Below are 6547 nucleotides of genomic sequence, written 5' to 3' on the forward strand. Positions count from 1 at the left end.
CCCTGCACTGTCTCATATGGTAGCCACTAGGCACATATAGCTACTTACATTTAAATTTATTGACATGAAGTAAAGTTTAAAATTCATTTCCTCAGTGACACTAGCCACATTTTATTTTTTTAAAACATGTTTTTATTTATTTTAGAGAGTGAGGAAGGGAGAGGAAGAGAGAGAAACATCATCAACGTGAGAAACATTGATTGGCTGCCTCCTGCAGGCCCCCTACTGGGGATTGAGCTGGCAACCAGGGCATGTACCCTGACTGGGAATCAAACCTGCGGCATTTTGGTGTTTGGGATGACACTCAACCAACAGATCCACACCGGCCAGTACACATTTTAAATGCTAATAGTCACAAGTGGCTAGTAGCTACCACCTTGGATAGTTCCAATACAAGACATTCCCAGCATCACCGAAAGTTCTGCTGTACATGCTGGTCTTGCCATTGAGATGTCAGTGGAAGTTATAGGGCAGTTTTTCCATGATCATCTTAAAAGGAAGGGAGATCCTGACTCAGCTGGCCTGTTCCTTTATCTCCTCCTCCCCACCCCCCTCTCCTTCTTTCTACCTAAAGGAGAAGGTGGGTCAACCACCATGTGACTGTGAAGCAGCAGGCATTTGCTAAGGCAGGATAAGCAGAAAGATAAAAGGAACATGGGTCTTGATATCATGAAGGCAGGCAGGTTATCATCCATTTTATTATGAGGAAAATAAAGCCACCAGTTGAGTCAAGCCATTATTTTCAGCTTTTTGTTACTAGCAGCCCAATATTACTTCTAACTGATAGATCTTCAGAAACTTACCTGGACAATTTTCTATTAATGGCTTTGGATAAACAAGTTGCTTTCCAGTTTCCTTTTCCTTTAGACAAAGCTGGGGACAATATCTTGGTTAAAAGAAACAAAACAATCTACATTCCTACCAAGAGACAATTATTAGTCATTCCTTTAAATATGCAAGTGGGCCAAAAGGGGGGAGGGGGAACACTGGGATAGTAATGGTACCCAAAGTGATTGTCTGCTATCTGATAGTTTGGCTGAAGAGCAGCTTTGCATTTTCCTGGAGAAAAGGTTGGTGGGTATGGAGAGAAAAGGAAAGTAATATTTGAGACTGTGTTATATGCTAGAGACTTGGCTGAATGACTAACCATTATCGTATTTAGCTCACTTGACAACCCCATAAGTATTTCCTGTTTAGTTTGCAGATAACACACTAAAGCTGAGAGAGATTAAGTATATTGTCAAAATCTACATAGCTAGTTAGTTACAGAGATGAGTTTTAAATCCAGGTCTGCTTGGCTCTTGCCACATCTCTTTAATGAAGGGTTGTTGTGAGGCAGTGTGCAGAGTTTTTAAACCACATATATATAAAGATATTTTTAATTATTAAATGAAATATTTTATCCTGCTTTGCAGTCTGCCTTGTTATCTCTAACTAGAGGCCCGATGCACAAAATTTGTGCAAGGGGCTCGGCCCCCGCCATGGCGGCGGCGGCTGCCTCTGCCTCATCGCCCCCCTCCCTTGCCACCACAGCGGCCACCTCTGCCTGGGCCCCTGCCGCCGAGGGTTTGTCCAGAATGATGTCCCATTTAATTAGCATATTATGCTTTTATTATTATAGATTATATTAACATTAATTGTAATTTATAATGGTTATAAAATATCCCCATTATGGATGTAACAAAATATGCTAAACAATCCCATTTTTGAGCATTTGTTTCCAGTTTCTCCTATACACAGGCTTCCATGAGCATGATTTTATATCTTATACCCCTGATATGATGTGACTAGAATACCAAGAAAGGCACTTCTGTGGTAATCTTTACAAAAATCCATAATCTCAGTCTAATATCATGAGCAAAATACCTAACACAAATTGAGGAACAGTCTATAAAATATCATGCCAGTACTCCTCAAAACTGTCATCATAAAAAAAAAAAAAGAAAGACTGAGAAACTGTCACAGATTAGATGATACTGCGACATGACAACAAATGCAAGGTGGAGCCTTAGGTTAGAATTTGGAAAAAGAGGACATCAATGCAAAAACTGGTGCCATCCAAATAAAGTGTGGTGTTTACTTACCTAATAGTACTGTACCCATGTTGGCTTTCAGTTTGACACGTACTCCCTGTTAATATAAACTGCTAACATTAGGAGAAAATGAATAAGAAGTATATGGAAATTCTCTGTACTATCGTTAAAGCTTTTCTATTAAATCTAAAATTATCCCAAATGAAAAGTTTATTTAAAAAAAAAAAAAAACAACACACACAACTTTTCTACTTGGTTCCTTAGGATAAAGTTAGACTTAGTTGCAGTGAAGGCCATGCACAGTTCGGGTGTATGATACATTTTGTGAAATTACCAGGATAGAAATTGCCTATTTTGTGAGTAAAAACCTTGCTTTATCTGATTGGTATCTTTAAGTCAAATGTCTCCTTAGCAAATTCCACAGAAGACGTCCCCCAGTTAACTCCTTGCAAAAGCCAGAGAGAATATTGATGAGAACTGTCAGAGAATTAGCACCCAGCCCACCTTTCCCAGCCTGGCCGCTGCTCAACAGGCAAAGAAATTTAAAACAAAAACACTCCTGGGAAACAAGAACAGAAAGTCAGAGGATGCCATTTTTGCATAGTCGTATTTCTGATTGCAACTCTGCTTTCTGCATTTTTCCAGCAGCGCTGCCTTTAAAGTGAATCACTGGTGATCAAAGGCAAACCAAAATAACACATTGTTCCTCCAGAGAAGAGAAGGTGAAGTCCCATCATTCTGACGGTATTCTCGGAGGAAAGAAAGAAGAGCAAGAGAGAGACCACATTGTCTACTTCTCCTCAAAGCAAGGCCTGTAATTTTGTTCTTTTGAAAATCTCTTTTTAAAAAAAACACTTGCTTGTTGGGAAAGGTGTAAATAACGCTGAGGCGTGTGTATTAAAAACTTTATCTATCCTGTTTCTATCACCTCCTCCTCTAGCAGTGTGCAGTGGATGGTCTCCATTATGTCTGAACTTGCTGTTGGTATTTATAGGAAAGGAGATATTAATACAGGTTTTAAGCATCTGTGTGCCAGGCACTGTACGAGGCCCCTATGGGTATGTTGTCATCAGTTTCTCCCAACAGTGCTGGGTAAGAGTGTGGGAGATTCCAAAAATGATCACTAGTCTTCCCTTCCCTATAACCATACCCCTTGCCATTTGCCTCTGCAGCTCTTCCCACCCAGGAGGGGCAACTGTTTTTCTGCCCTCTTGAATCTGGGTTGGCCTTGTGACTTGCTTCAGCCAATAAAAATCAGCAGAAGGGATGTTGTGCCCGTTCAGAGCATAGACTGTTAAGAGGTTTGGCACATTTTCACCTAGCCACTATAAGAGCACACCCAGGCTCTTATTAGAAGATGAGTGAGAGAGGGGACAGAGATGAGCCATTGCAGCAAAGCCTAGACATGTGAGACAGCCCAGGCAAGATCAGCAAACCAGCCCCCAGCCAACACTCATTTGACCACAAGCACAGGAATGAGCCATGCTAAAAATGGCTAAGCCTGGATAAAACTGTGAGCTCATAACTGCTTGTTATTTTAAACCACTGAGTTTTAGCAGTGGTTTGTTATACATCAATAGCCAGTTGATATAAGATGGTAGTCTTAATTCTTTTTAGGGCATAAGAAAATTGAGGCAAAGAGAGATTAAGTCATTTCTCCAAGGCAGCCCAGCTAATAAGTGGGGACAGTCAAGATTCAATCCAGGTACTAAATAAATCTAAGGTCTTCACTCCTTCAACCCCTGCCCATGGAATAGAAACAAGAAAAACCAACACAACCAAAGGTCACAGCTGGTTACGTGTGATAAAACAGAGTCACTTTCCAACTGAATTCTAGCTACAGTGCAATGTGTGTGATGTGTATATGTAAAGAATGATCTATTCAATGGAGAGAATGAGCTAGGTAAGAGAAAGCTATTTTTTAACTTCCATAACAGTCTAAATCAAATGCATTCATCTTGGTGTAAATCTGTAATTATCTCACAATGACAACTGTCTTGCTTTTGACAAACTGACTTGTTTCTCCCTTAAAAGCAAGGTCACTCTGGGGATAAACACTCAGCACTCCTTTTTTCCCTCCCCGTGGGGCTCTGCTCTGCACTTGCATCCCTCCTTTGTTCCATGTCTCTTTCCAAATGTTTTCCCTTTTATCTCCTGGGCTCCATCTAACTTCTTCTGTCTTTCAAACCTATATAATAGCAGTTTAATTAATCCCTCGTAGCCTCATTTTCCTAACTCCTGCATTTTGATAACTTCCCTTTCTGATCTTGAATTTGTCACTCCTCTAGTTCATTACTCCCAGGTCATCTTTCTTTGGGTCAACAAGGAGGTGAATTAGATCATGTCATTCCTCTACTTAATACCCTTCAGTACTTTCCTATTGCTCTGAGCCCCTTAACGTGGCCCAGAAGGTCCTGCATGAGCCAGTCCTATGATGACCACTCCAGCTCCTCGACATTCATGCTTTAGCCAGGCTGAATTTCTTTCAGATCATTTGACTCGTTTCCAAGCCTCTCCACATGCTGATTCCTCTGCTGGGAATTCCCTATATGTGTGTATGCATGTCTGTGTGTCTGTGCACATGCACACATAGGCACATGCACACATACACACACACACATACACACACACAAATACATTTTGGCTAATTTTTTAAGTCTAAGAAGAAATATCTCTTCTGCTGGGAAGCCCACCTCTGAATCTTTCAAAGAAAATAATATGGTCTTATTACGTGCCCACAAGTAACTTGTACTTGCCCTACTGTAGCATTTACTACTCTGTATTGTATTTGCTGGTTTAATTATCTGTATCTCTTAACTTACTATCTTTTACTTTCCATTGTATACTCAAGGCTAGAATGAAACTTTGTGCACAGTAGACTCTCAATAAATATTTATTGAATTACTAAATCATATGTTATTATTCTTCTTTATTCTTTACCCTCAAAATAACATTATATTCAATATATAAGAGAACAAAATTGGGATCTTTTTGGTATTAACAAGAAAATGAACATAAACTAGCTTAAAAAACCAGGTTTGATTGGTTCATGTAACTGGAAGACTCCATAGGCAGGACAATAATCAAAGGTGGTTTTATCCAGTAATTCTGGCTCTGTCTTGCTTCTCAAACAGATTGTAAGATAGCTGGCCACTCAAACTACACATTCATAGGTCCAGAGGAAGAGAGAAATCCCAGCAAAAATTCCCAGGTTTGTTCTGATTGAGTTACTTAGGCCACACGATCAGCAAAGAGTCAATGCCGGAGCCAGGATAATCCAATATGCCCATAGCTTAAGCCTCCCACTCCCAAAGTGAGTGGGTTGTGTGGGGGAAGTAATGGCCAACTAAATGAAAATTGGGCTGCCATTAAGGAAAGAGTCATGGGTACTAGCAAAAGCCAAAAATGAGCCTGCATTTGTCACCACATATTTTATTATGACTGAATTCATAGTAATTTACAAGACATGGGCTCTGTATCCTGGGCCTATGTGGGATAGAAATAACATACTGCTTCTGCTCAGAAAGAACTTAAGCTCCAGTTGGATTAACTCCTTCTACTCTTCATTTCACATGTAAGCAGAAGTTGATGTGGGATTCTGTAAGAATGGAAAAGGAAATTTGCTTATGTAGCTTTGCCCACTTGGGGCTTTAATATCTTGATAACACCAAGTCCTTGTATATATGTATAGAAAGGATGCTGACTTACTTGAGTATAACTGAATGCTCACTAGAGTGTGAGACCTGCATGTGATTCACTCTATGACTAACTGCAGCATGCATAATATATTCTTCTACTCTCAAGTTCAAGTTGCATTGCCAACTTCCTAGAAATTGCAGAAATCGTTAGCTAGGCATGGCCAAGCGAATTTTCTTGGCTGTGGTCCGGTCTGGATATGCAATCTTCTCACAATATGCAGGTTTTGATAAGCCTCTTCTCAATATCATTCTGTGATGGGATGGTCCTCAGAGCAGAGCTGTCTTAATATGACTGGCAGAAACTTTTCAGCTTCTCCATCAATAATCATTCAAAGTTAACATTTTATGTGCAGAGTCTTCATCGACTCTTACAAAGAGCAGCTCCTCAAACATGCTCTACTAACTCTAGCTGCTGGTGGCTCCTTGCCTAGGGAATGACTTTTTTCTCTTTGGTCTTATTTTCTGTTTCTGTGTTCCTCTCACTGGAAGTCTGTTGTCCACCTATTCTGCATTAGTAGAAAAGCATTTGACACCTTGCTCTTTGGGGACAGAAAAAGTAGCTTCCAGATTAGGCCCAAACTAAAAACCAATCTCTGCCTTGAGCAGAAACATGATCCTTCTATACTGACCACAAAATGTTCTTTCTGGCTTTAGCATATCAGAGGTTTCCCTATTCAACCCCTTGCCTACCGACATTAACCAGTGTTACAATGAAAATCAGCACACGTGCGATAAAGAAAGATGTCAGATCATTTAAGGGGGTGATCCAACTTATCATAGTATCTTTTCTTTTTTATAGATATCAAATCAACTAAA

This window comes from Myotis yumanensis, unplaced genomic scaffold, assembly GCF_028538775.1.
Source record: "Myotis yumanensis isolate MYYU_CA2020_CCGP unplaced genomic scaffold, mMyoYum1.0.hap1 SCAF_14, whole genome shotgun sequence".
NCBI classification, from domain to species: domain Eukaryota; kingdom Metazoa; phylum Chordata; class Mammalia; order Chiroptera; family Vespertilionidae; genus Myotis; species Myotis yumanensis.